Source organism: Scylla paramamosain, chromosome 7 (assembly GCF_035594125.1).
Source record: "Scylla paramamosain isolate STU-SP2022 chromosome 7, ASM3559412v1, whole genome shotgun sequence".
In the NCBI taxonomy this organism is placed as follows: Eukaryota; Metazoa; Arthropoda; class Malacostraca; order Decapoda; family Portunidae; genus Scylla; species Scylla paramamosain.
Genome location: NC_087157.1, coordinates 10906400 through 10919685, shown reverse-complemented (window position 1 = coordinate 10919685; position 13286 = coordinate 10906400). Strand labels below are relative to the sequence as shown.

The window sequence follows — 13286 nt, the reverse complement described above, 5'->3', positions numbered from 1 at the left end:
CTGCAGGGTGCGGATGGCGAAGAATGGAACGGACGGATATTAAGTTGAAAATAGTAGTAATACTGAATAGATTAATGATAATGATAATTAATAAACGAATAAATAAATGTAATGGAGGAGGAAATGGAGGAGTTATTAGAGTAAAGCTTAAAGGAGCAGCTAGATTTTGGCGGAAAAGAAAAAGATAGATTGAATCATAACTTCGTACAACTTTTAGAACACATAAAACAAAACTATAGTCTGCATTTCCATCTATCTCTCCCTAAAAAAAAAGATATATAAAAATAAATAAATAAAATAAATAAATAAATAATAAATAATAATAAATTAATAAAATAAAATAAATTAATAAATTAATAAATAAAATGAAATAAAATAAAATATAAAACTGCAAGACTGGATGATTGTGTCTATACCCCTGGCCATGGTTCGTGGAATTCCATTGTTGTTATGATCTGAAAACTTATCTATAGGTGATTTTTTCATAAGGCAAAATCAGAGGGGACCTGAAACAACACCACGGATGTGACCTGGATTCGGATCATTGGTGCAAATAGAAGCCAGAGAGAGAGAGAGAGAGAGAGAGAGAGAGAGAGAGAGAGAGAGAGAGAGAGAGAGTACTAAAAGGATAAGAAGAAACGAAGAGGGAAGATAGAAGGAAGAAGTGTCGAAGGATGAAAGAAGAAAATATTTAAGACAAAAACCAACAGAAGAAGGAAACTGAACTCTCTCTCTCTCTCTCTCTCTCTCTCTCTCTCTCTCTCTCTCTCTCTCTCTCTCTCTCTCTCTCTCTCTCTCTCTCTCTCTCTCTCTCTCTCTTTGTTTGGTACCAGTATGCGCCAGTTCCTCTGCCATTTATTCCATCTCCTTTTCTGTTGACTTTCTATTTCCCTACAATCTGATCCACCTTCTTTCCTATCAGTTTTCCATTCCTTACATATTCACTATTTTCTCCTACCCTTTCCTATTCCACCATTATTTACACTATTTCTTCTCCCATTTCCTTCCCCTTCACCACCTTTGTCACGTCGCCATGCCCATCTTCGTAACGTCACCACCTCGCAGCATCACCACCACCATCCAATCACAGGAGCTTCCTTGTCGGTACTGCTGTCTCAGTGTCACTCATTGCCACCACTGCCCTCCTCTCCGCTGTGTGAGGTTTATCAGCAGTGTTATTATTCCACTGTTTGTGCTGGTGTTCATCTCTTATATTTATGTTTGTGTTCATCTGATATTTCTCTTCTCCCATTTTCAGTTTGCATTGTTTTCCACTTGTTACTGCATTCTCTATGATGTGTTTATGTCTGTAAACATCAGTGTGTGTATACATCCGTTTTTCTTTGTTTTATTTATAAACTGCTTTTAGCTTATAGGGTGTTTATCATGCGTTTACCATATCGGCTCTTAGTTATTTATTTATTTATGGCGTGTTCCTTTTCTCTTATTAACACCTTTTTCTCTCTCATCTTTACTAACTTTTCCCTTTGTTGCTTGGTATTTCTCTCCTATTTCTAGTTCCATGTTTCCTTTTCCTTTTTTGTTTACTCTTGTTAATTTCCATATGGTGTGTTTTTTCCCTCATATTAACACATTTTTTCTTTAAATTTAACTCCTTATTTTTCCTTGTCTTGAATAATCTTTCTCTGCTAATTTCCACCTACAGTGTAATATATCCCTGGTGGCTTCAGAGTAACAGGAAGATAAGATAGAGAAGACAGTGAAAATTTGCTGGGATTTATTGGTATTGAAAGGTACCAAGAGGCCTCTTGTTTATGTGGGATTTAAGGACGTAAGGTTCGATGAGGCGTCCTGTGCATTGTCGTATAATTGTCAGGAGTCTGTGGAGGAAACAAAGCAGCCCGCTATTAATTGTAAACATTGCAGCAAAGAAGGAAGTGAAGGTTTGAGTAATTAAAATTTAATGTGGGACTTGTGCGAGGCGAGAAGAAAACAAAGATGGGACAAGAAGTGGTAGTTAATTCATGACTCACTCGTCTTCGTGTCTTGTGGAGATTCGGTCTGTATCCTGCCGCTTAAGCCTTATCCTGAGCTACGGTGGAGTTGGACTGGGAGTCGACATTACTCTTCGTTTCCGTCTCGTGCACACAGAACCAAGGCATATACTGGGTGATGGCCTGCAGAGGAAGGCAGAGAAAGAGAGAGAGAGAGAGAGTGTGTGGTGAGTAAAGACGAAGGACAAAACAACATAATATTATGGCGCAGTAGAGCATTAAAGGGAACAGAGGACAAGATGGTATGTGGTTCATGAGTGTAATTGTGGAAGTACTTACTGTTGAGGGAAGACTTGTGTGTTCGAGGTTGTTGCTACTCACCAGACGATACTTGGGGTGGCTGATGGCGTACACGAAGGGGTTGTAGCAGGAGCAGGACTTGGCCAGCAGAGCGGGAAGCGTGGTGACGAGGGGAGTGATGCCACTCACGTCGCCCATCACACCCTGGAGGAGAATGGCTTAGTTGTGTTCATGGGTGCTCTCTGTCACCCATCGTTTCCACACCTAAGGCTATACCCGCACCTATATCCATGTAGTAGTAGGAAGTAGAAGTGAAGTCCTAAATGTTTCAAGAATAAATTTATCAGTATTGTTGTTTGTTATGTTCAAAACTGCTAACTGCTCGTAAATGTCAACATTTTCATGGAGTGGCTTTCGTTAAATGTTACCGCTCTATTCGTCAGTGTGTTGGCATGGTATCAGGGAGGTGGGCAGGCGAGGACGCACCTGCAGACTAATGATAGCGTAAGGAGTCCAGCAGATGAACCACATAAAAACGTTGACAAGGGCTGTCTTAGCGATACGGATCTCTGCACGCTGAGATTCGGCTTCCTGCAACACATTCAACAGAAGAATGTAGATTAGGTGGGGAATTTCTACTGTATTAAGTCTCTATGCAAACAAGGTCGACAACGTGCATTCCGTGAACTATGAATGTTATAAGCGTACTGATGGGACAGTCTCAAAGATAGAAGACTTACGCCGGAGCGAAGGGTTGTCACGTTCATCTTCTTGGCCTGTGCACGCATAGCGGCCTCTTGAGCGAAGATGGCCTTCACGATGAACGCGTAGGAGATGGTGATAGCGGCCGGGAGGAAATAGTCTACGACAAACATGACAATGTTGTAGCTCCTGGTCTGTTGTTGGGAAGAGAAACATTAAATGAGGACGTGAAGACATCGGTGATGTTATCATAATGATGTCACGTATAGCAGAGGGTAAGTGCCGTGCTGTGGGTGCAGGTGGACTCACGTTGAAGTCCTGAGTGAGGTAGTCGTAGCTGCAGGAGTCCAGGATGCCCTCCAGGGTGTACTTGCCCCAGCCGAAGAAGGGAGCAATGGCAAAGCCGATGGAGATGGCCCAGCTGAAAATGGCTAGGAAGAGGGCCTTGCCGTTGTCATCTTGGGTCCATTGAAACCATTACAGATAATATTGTACCTGTCGAAGGAGATCATGCACAGCAGCCAGATGCTGGTTACGCCAGTGATAGCACCTGTGGGAGGAGAGGGAAGGCGTGAGTCGCGATGAGGAGATGGTTGTCATAGCAACATGGCCACGCTGCTTTATTGATGTGAAAAACATTTGATTATATACGGTTTTATGCATTTTGTTTTGATTAACAGCTGTGTGTGTGTGTGTGTGTGTGTGTGTGTGTGTGTGTGTGTGTGTGTGTGTGTGTGTGTGTGTGTGTGTGTGTGTGCGCGCCTTTTGGATTGTGGAAATCTCCATGATGCTCGTTATTGTGACATAACTTTGTGTGATTGGTGCTTTCCTTACTGTGTTGGCATGATTGTGTAGGTGTGACTTTTATTTATGTGCAGCATATAAAAATCTTGTAATGTTTGTATTTTGATGAGGTGTCATGTCTCCATAGAGTGGAAGGCGATGGTCATGGGTGCGGAGTGGTGTGTGGGTGTGTGAAGTACGTGAGGGTAGTAATAGCAGAAGACTTACCCAGACAACCGTAGATCTCACAGTAGGTAGGACTGAACATCCAGACACCACCGTTGAAACAGTTGTAGGTGAAGAAGGGAACGTTGGTGGTCAACATGATGAGGTCAGACAGAGCGAGGTTCACCACAAGGATGTTAGCGGGAGTCCTAAGAGCCTGGAAGGGAGGGATGGAGGGAGGTGAGGGAACAGGCATCCACCTCACCAAGTCTTGCTTCACCCTTTCACTATTGCATATAGCACACCTTGTCATTCATATCTCCAAGCTCATCCTCAACTCTTCTCCCCTAATGTGTGCCTTGAGATAACTTAAATATCGTGTCGTATATCTAACATTACTATTACATCTTATTTGCCTCAGCCCGTGATATTAAGTTAGCATTGCTTGTCAGATATTAATAAGCAGGTATCATAGAGCAAAGGGAACGTTATAAAGGTTGAGCACTTGAATGAGCTGAATGTGAGTTGAAATAAAGAAATCTGAGTTGAAATAAGGTAAGGAAATTCATATCTTGTGTACAGTAATAGCAAATATTACTAATTTTTACACGGAGAGTTCAAGTTCACAATAGTGTATAATATAGGTAAAAACCAGTATTATCGTCTGATGTACTGATGGTAAATACAATAAATGTAGAGAATAATAAAAAAAAGTAAATATTGAGTTTCTGCAATATAAACTCATAGATCCTTTTATACAATTAGAGACCAGTTTTGTTTTACTGGCATCATGATAACAGCAACACACGAGAAGACAAGCAAACTATGAACTCAAACATTGCATCCCCACCATTCATTATCCTAAACCTGTCCAGCCCACCAACCCAACATGCATATCCACCCAGGCACCCTTTGCCTCATACCCACACCCACACCTACCTGGCATTTAGCGAACAGGTAGATCACCATGCCGTTGCCAATGATGGAAATGATGCAAAGGAACAGGTAGATGACACCAAGGATGTAGTGCCACATGGGGTTGACGGGGGGTAGTTGTACCAGTGCTGGTGGACGTACGGCTTGATTTCAGGCCTTACTAAGTCCACGATGCTCACTTACTCGGGATATCCATAGAACATGTCATGAGACTTGCGGGGAGAGATGGGTGGAGGGTGAGGGTGTGAGATGAGGTAGGGTGGTAAGAGATAGTTGGCATGATGAGGGAGAGGAACGTGTGCCTGTGTAAGTGTGTGTGTGTGTGTGTGTGTGTGTGTGTGTGTGTGTGTGTGTGTGTGTGTGTGTGTGTGTGTGTGTGTGTGTGTAGAAGGAAGGGTGCGTACACACAGAGAGGTGGAAGAGGGATATAGGAAACAATAAATATAGAAAAGAAAGGAAAGAAAAAATTTTAAAAAATTGAAAAGAAAGAAAAAAGAAAGACCGAAAAAGAGGCATAATATTGATTGAAGAAGGTATGCAGACAAGGAGGAAGAAGAGACAGACAGAGACGAGTAAGAGGGACATAGAGAATAAGAGAGAGATAATTGGATATAGAGGCAAAGCCGAAGAAAAAAGACAAGGAGGATTTAAGATGATGTACAGACAGAGAAGGAGATAGAAAAGGTTAAAAGGGAGTTGTAAATAATAAAGATGAAAAGGAAGGCCTTGGAGATACCCCCAACATTCTTGACCTTTTCCTGACCTCTAATCCTTCTGCTTATGCTGTCACCCTTTCTTCACCGTTGGGCTCCTCCGATCACAATCCCATATCTTTATCTTGTCCTATCACTCCAATCCCTCCTCAGGATCCCCCTAGGCGAAGGTGCCTCTGGCGTTTTGCCTCTGCTAGTTGGGGGGACCTGAGGAGGTATTTTGCTGATTTTCCTTGGAATGACTACTGCTTCCGTGTCAGAGACCCGTCTTTGTGTGCTGAGCGCATAACAGAGGTGATAGTGTCTGGCATGGAGGCATACATTCTTCACTCTTTCTTTCGTCCTAAACCTTCTAAACCTTGGTTTAACACAGCTTGTTCTCGTGCTATACATGATAGAGAGGTGGCCCACAAAAGGTACTTAAGCCTTCCATCACCAGAATCTCATGCACTTTATATTTCTGCCCGGAACCATGCCAAGTCTGTTCTCCAACTAGCCAAAAACTCCTTCATTAACAGAAAATGTCAAAACCTTTCAAGATCTAACTCCCCTCGTGATTTCTGGCATCTAGCCAAAAATATCTCCAATAACTTTGCTTCTTCTTCTTTCCCTCCTCTACTTCAACCAGATGGCACTACTGCTATCACATCTATTTCTAAAGCTGAACTCTTTGCTCAAACCTTTGCTAAAAACTCTACCTTGGACGATTCTGGGCTTGTTCCTCCCTCTCCTCCACCCTTTGACTACTTCATGCCACCTATTAAAATTCCTTGCAATGATGTTTTCCATGCCCTCGCTGGCCTAAACCCTTGGAAGGCTTATGGACCTGATGGGGTCCCTCCTATTGTTCACCGAAACTGTGCCTCCGTGCTTGCACCTTGCCTAGTCAAACTCTTTCAGCTCTGTCTGTCAACATCTACCTTTCCTTCTTGCTGGAGGTTTGCCTACATTCAACCTGTTCCTAAAAAGGGTGACCGTTCTAATCCCTCAAACTACCGTCCTATTGCTTTAATTTCCTGCCTATCTAAAGTTTTTGAATCTATCCTCAACAGGAAGATTCTTAAACATCTATCACTTCACAACCTTCTATTTGATCGCCAGTATGGGTTCCGTCAAGGCCGCTCTACTGGTGATCTTCTGGCTTTCCTTACTGAGTCTTGGTCATCCTCTTTTAGAGATTTTGGTGAAACTTTTGCTGTTGCCTTGGACATATCAAAAGCTTTTGATAGAGTCTAGCACAAAGCTTTGATTTCCAAACTGCCCTCCTACGGTTTCTATCCTTCTCTCTGTAACTTCATCTCAAGTTTCCTTTCTGACCGTTCTATTGCTGCTGTGATAGACGGTCACTGTTCTTCTTCTAAATCTATTAACAGTGGTGTTCCTCAGGGTTCTGTCCTGTCACCCACTCTCTTCTTATTATTCATTAATGATCTTCTAAACCAAACTTCTTGTCCTATCCACTCCTACGCTGATGATACCACCCTGCACTTTTCCACGTCTTTTCATAGACGTCCAACCCTTCAGGAGGTAAACATATCACGCAGGGAAGCCACAGAACGCCTGACTTCTGATCTTTCTAAAATTTCTGATTGGGGCAGAGCAAACTTGGTGTTGTTCAATGCCTCAAAAACTCAATTCCTCCATCTATCAACTCGACACAACCTTCCAGACAACTATCCCCTCTTCTTCAATGACACTCAACTGTCCCTCTCTTCCACACTGAACATCCTCGGTTTGTCCTTTACTTATAATCTGAACTGGAAACTTCACATCTCATCTCTAGCTAAAACAGCTTCTATGAAGTTAGGTGTTCTGAGACGTCTCCGCCAGTTTTTCTCACCCCCCCAGTTGCTAACTCTGTACAAGGGCCTTATCCGTCCATGTATGGAGTATGCTTCACATGTCTGGGGGGGGTTCCACTCATACTGCTCTTCTAGACAGGGTGGAATCAAAAGCTTTTCGTCTCATCAACTCCTCTCCTCTAACTGACTGTCTTCAGCCTCTCTTTCACCGCCGCAATGTTGCATATCTAGCTGTCTTCTACCGCTATTTTCATGCTAACTGCTCTTCTGATCTTGCTAACTGCATGCCTCCCCTCCTTCCGCGGCCTCGCTGCACAAGACTTTCTTCTTTCTCTCACCCCTATTCTGTCCACCTCTCTAACGCAAGAGTTAACCAGTATTCTCAATCATTCATCCCTTTTTATGGTAAACTCTGGAACTCCCTGCCTGCTTCTGTATTTCCACCTTCCTATGACTTGAATTCCTTCAAGAGGGAGGTTTCAAGACACTTATCCACCAATTTTTGACCACTGCTTTGACCCTTTTATGGGACTGGCATTTCAGTGGGCATTTTTTTTTTTATTAGGTTTTTGTTGCCCTTGGCCAGTGTCCTTTCTACATAAAAAAAAAAGAGAGAGAGAAAAAAGGATAAAAGCAAAAAGAAAAGGTAGAAATGGAAGAGTTGATAAGAGAGAGAGAGAGAGAGAGAGAGAGAGAGAGAGAGAGAGAGAGAGAGAGAGAGAGAGAGAGAGAGAATAAAAATCTCATCGCAAGACATCAACAGAATAAATGAAATAATATGTTTTTTAATTTTTTTTTTACTTGAGTGAACTAAGACAAAGAACATTAAAATATTTTGTTGCGCAATAATAAGTACATGAACTATTACAGGAGGAGAATAATTAGAAGGGGAAGTAGATGGAGAAGTAGTAGGAGAGGAGGAGAAGGACATGTAGAAGAGTACTAAGGAAAAAAAAAAATAGTAGTAGTTGGAGGAAAAGGTGTAAGGAATAAAGAAGCACTGCTTTAAGAGGAAGAGGAGATGAAGACATAGGAGAAGGGGGGGAGGAGGAGTAGAAGGAGGTGGTGTCGTAGAATTCAAGAAATACTACTGCAGGAGGGAGTGTAAGAACTAGAGAAACACTTGCAGGAGGAAAAGATGAAGAAGGTAAAGGAGTAGAAGGAGGAGGAAGAGGAGGTGGAGGTGGTGTCCAAGAGTTGAAGAAACACTGCTGCAGTAGGAGAAAGGAGATGTAAAAAATAGAGAAATACTGCAACAGGAAAAGGTGAAGGAAGAGGAGTAGGAGGAGGAGGAAAAGGAGGAGGAGGTGGTGGTGGTGGTGGTGGATTCCAAGAGCCAAGAAACACTGCTGCAGGAGGAGGTGAAGGAGTTGGAGGAGGAGGTGTAAAAAGTAAGGGAAAGCTGCTGTTGGTGCAAGCGCAGAAGGCGTTGGAGGAGTTATACCCGTAGAAAGCCATCTGTGGTCCAGTAGAGTTAGCCATGGTGATGGAAGGGTGATCGTAAGGTCAGCCTCTGTCCAGAACTCCTGACGAAACGGAATGAAGCTCCTTCGTGCCGTGTCTGTCTTTTACCCGCTTCATATACCTCTCACTGCCTGAGGAAGAAGTAAACTTGCTAAATATTAAGTTTGTGCAGAGGAAGCCGCCACCATCTCAAACTTCGCTGTGTTTGCACTTTTATCTATCCACTATTGTATCTATTTATTTATCCATATATTTATTTGCTTTTGACTCTGTCTGTATCTATCAGTCTGTCTCTCACTTTGTCTGTGTCTATTTATGTGTTTATTTATCTGTCTGCCAGTGTGTTTTTGTCTCTACCTATATGGCTGTCTGTCTCTCTTGCCTGTCTGTTTTTGTCTTTATCTATTTATCTGGCTATCTGCCCCTCTCTGTTTCTATCCATCCATCTATCTGCCGCTTTGTCTGTCTGTGCATGTATGTATACATGTATGTATGTATATATGTATGTATGTATGAATATATGTATCAATTTATCTGTCTATTTATTTATCTATCAATGCTCTGTATCTACCTTTCTATCTATATGTTTATTTATATGTTTGTTGTCTAAAAATAACTTAACAAGGACCCTTTGAACTTAACAAGGAATCTTTGAAAATAGCACACATTAGAGAACAAAGCGTTTCGGAGTGCAGGCCCAACTGGGTATGTACTGTGCCTGACTCACTGTTGCCACTGTGGAGGCAGCTGGATGAAAACCTCTCTTCTATTGAACTTTGTCTTGAAGAACGACATTTTTTTAATAGTTCTTGCCCTGTACCTTTAGTAGTACTTGTGGTGGTCATGGTGATATTATTATTATTATTATTATTATTATTATTATTATTATTATTATTATTATTATTATTATTATTATTAACAGGTGTAGTAGTAGTAGTAATAATAATAATAGTAGCTGCAGTAGTAGTAGTAGTAGTAAAAAGAGAAGGTGGAAGAGAAAAAAAGAACAAGAACAATAAATAACAGTAGCAACGGCAGTAGTAGTAGTAGTAGTAGTAGTAGTAGTAGTAGTAGTAGTAGTAGTAGTAGTAGTAGTAGTAAAAGGAGTTAAAGAAAGAGAGGATAAAGAACAAGATATAACAGCAGCACTAGAAAAAGTAAAGGTAGAAGAGGAAGACGAAGAATAGTAAGCAGAACGAGAACAGGAACAAGTAACAGCAGCACCAGGAGTAGTAGACGAAAAAGGAGAAGCAGCAGCAAATCCCTTACGGTCCTGATGAAGATCCTCCCGCCTCGCCACACTTGTATCGCGCGAGGTGTTGCAAAGAAGCCGGTGTTCCTGTCGTGGTGTTTGTATACATCTACGTTCACTTGCTGCATTCTCGTAGACAACGGTGCTGATAGTATTGGTGATGGTGATGCTGTAGTGGTGGTGGTGGTGGTGGTGACTTTGGAGGCTGTGTAGTGATGAGAATAGTGGAAGATGATGATTCTGGTTGTCAATGTGATGGTGTAGAGAAGGAGGAAGGGGAGACAGCTTTTACATCAGTCTCCCCTTATGTGTCTGTTTGTCTAACTCTTGCATATTTTTCTATCTTCCTTTTCTCTCTTCCCAAAATAATGTGAATATGATATAATGTTTATTTCACTTCTACATTGCCCGTCTTTTCCGAATGTTATTTATGCTTTACTTTTTTTTTCATAAGGTATTAAAAATGGGTTAAAAATTGAGGTGAATAATGGTACCTGTGAAAGTAAAGGCAGGAGTAATGTTATGACAGATTCTCTCTCTCTCTCTCTCTCTCTCTCTCTCTCTCTCTCTCTCTCTCTCTCTCTCTCTCTCTCTCTCTCTCTCTCTCTCTCTCTCTCTCAAAATAAATAAATATATAAAATTAAATCAAATCAAATAAAAAAAACTGCAAGATGGGATGATTGTGCCAATACCCCTGGCCATGGTTCGTGGAATTCCAGTGTTATTATTGATCTTAAAACTTATCTGTATGTGTTTTTTTTTTCATGAGTCAGAATCAGATGGGATCTGAAACTGCACCACGGCCGTGACCTGAATTCAGATCATTGGTGCAAAAAGAAGAGGCCAGACAGAGAGAGAGAGAGAGAGAGAGAGAGAGAGAGAGAGAGAGAGAGGAGAGAGAGAGAGAGAGAGAGAGAGGACCAGTTTTGCTCTCTTGTGCTAGGGGAGTCTTAAGCCTTTCAGCACTAAGACAGAGTTTAATTTTATTCTCGATACCATTACAAAATTGCATTATTTGCGGTGATGGAGGCGTTAAAAATCACCTCCAGCTTCTCGTCCACTGATATTGCAGCTCTAGTAACTTCGTTTTGTTTCGACAAATTTTATGAAACCTGGAATTGTCTTTAGTACTGAAAAGGAAAAGTGGAATCTTCATATCTTGCAGCCCTCGCTTTCTTAACACTTTTTAGGATCATATTCTGAGACACTTCTGTGTCACACCACTACCTCCAAAAGATTCTAGTTGAAGTGACCCGGCTTTAATAGTGTTATTACGGTTCTGGTGATAGATTAACAGAAGAAACATTCTTGAGATCCCGGCTTATCATTTCTGTGGTCTTTTAAAATGGTCGTGGTGAGAGAGCAGAGCGTATCCGAATACGGGCTTTGCTGCTTTGATTATGCTTTGGTAACATTCAGAGTATTATTGTTTGCACAGATAAACTGAGTACAGAGAGAATAAAAAAATAATTTTGTATTTTCTGTGGCATAGGAGTATTTAACAATGATTTAGTATAACAATAAATGTTAGAAAAGCTGTAGGAGTTTATGGGAAAAGAATATATAGCAGTGAATATTATTGTACTATTGAGTAAATTCTAACTTGATATAAGCCTGAGTGATGCAAAAGCAAAACGGTTGCCCTTTTATTTGTTTTTTTTAACTAAAAAAATAAAAAATTTCTATGCTGTCAAGACAGTCTTCCATTTTTTTTTTCTTATTTCTTTAAAGAATTTCTTAAACCACGTGAGAGTTTTCCAATAATACCATACTTTACGGAAGCCCCTTAGGAGAGCACTCGTGTTAACTGGCCTTACAGTTTGCGGTGGCTGGAGGATGACAAAATGATGATGTATGTGATGTATGTTGCCCTCACTTCCTCGAGTGATTTGTGTTCTACCGTGTGGCTGGAATCTCCACTTGACATTAAACATTAGTTAGGATACGCCACGACCATAACACGACCATAAAAAAAAAAAAAAAAAAAATCAAGCAGTAGGCACTGGTCGTTAGTGTGTGTGTGTGTGTGTGTGTGTGTGTGTGTGTGTGTGTGTGTGTTCTCGCGCGATGCGAATAATTAATTATCGTGTCCGGGAAAGGAAGGTTGTGAGCTGTGAGTTGTTTGTATGTACTTTGTCTTGAAAGGAAAGTGTGCGAGTTGTTGAGAGTATCATTGTGGTTCTGAACTGTGTGTTGTTGTTAGGTCTTTTGGTCATCCGTGTTTTTGAAGGTGCCGTGATAAACGATTTTTATTTTTATTCGTGATTAAATACTTCTTTTTTTATTTTTCTTCAGTTTCCTTCTTCTGTTGGCTTTTGTAAATATTTTCTTCTCTCATTCTTCAACTCTTCTTCCTTCTATCTTTCCTCTTTGTTTCTCCTTATCCTTTTAGTACTCTCTCTCTCTCTCTCTCTCTCTCTCTCTCTCTCTCTCTCTCTCTCTCTCTCTCTCTCTCTCTCTCTCTCTCTCTCTCTCTCTCTCTCTCTCTCTCTCTCTCTCTCTCTCTCTCTCTCTCTCTCTCTCTCTCTCTCATATTTGGTACCAGTATGTGCCAATTCCTCTGCCATTTATTCCATCTCCTTTTCTGTTGACTTTCTATTTCCCTATAACCTGATCCACCTTCTTTCCCATCAGTTTTCCATTCCTTATATGTTCATTGTTTTCTCTTACCCTTCCTATTCCACCATTATTTAAACTACTTCTTTTCCCATTTCCTTCCCCTCAACCACCTTCACCGACTCGCCACGCCCCTCCTCGTGACGTTAAGTAGCGTTACCACGACCACAATCACAGCAGCTTCCTTGTCGGTACTGCTGTCTTAGTGTCGCTCATTGCCACCACTGTCGTCTTAACAGTCGCACCTTGCTTGTCGTATTTGTAGCAGTGTTCACTTTTCCCTGCACTGTTCATGTCCTATCCGGTGTTTATGTTTTTTTTTCTTTTCCGTGTTTACTCTCATTCCCAGCCAGTTATTCCATCTCTGTTAGTTGTATTCGCAGTGTGAGGTGTGGCAGTAGTGTTAAAATCCCACTGGTTTTTGCTTGTGTTCATCTCTCTTATTTATCTTTGTGTTTATCTCATATATATCCTCTTCCCTTCTCAGTTTGCACTGTTTTACACTTGTTACTGCTCTCTGTGTGATGTGTTTACATCTGTAAACATTAGTGTGTGTAGACATCCGTTTTTCTTTGTTTTACATATGAACTCCATTTAG

At 41.3% G+C, this 13286-nt stretch overlaps 1 pseudogene; it reads right to left on the bottom strand.

Moving 5' to 3' along the window:
• Window positions 1-2036: 2036 nt before the first annotated feature.
• On the bottom strand, window positions 2037-10774 carry LOC135102480 (compound eye opsin BCRH2-like; annotated as a pseudogene).
• Window positions 10775-13286: the final 2512 nt, after the last annotated feature.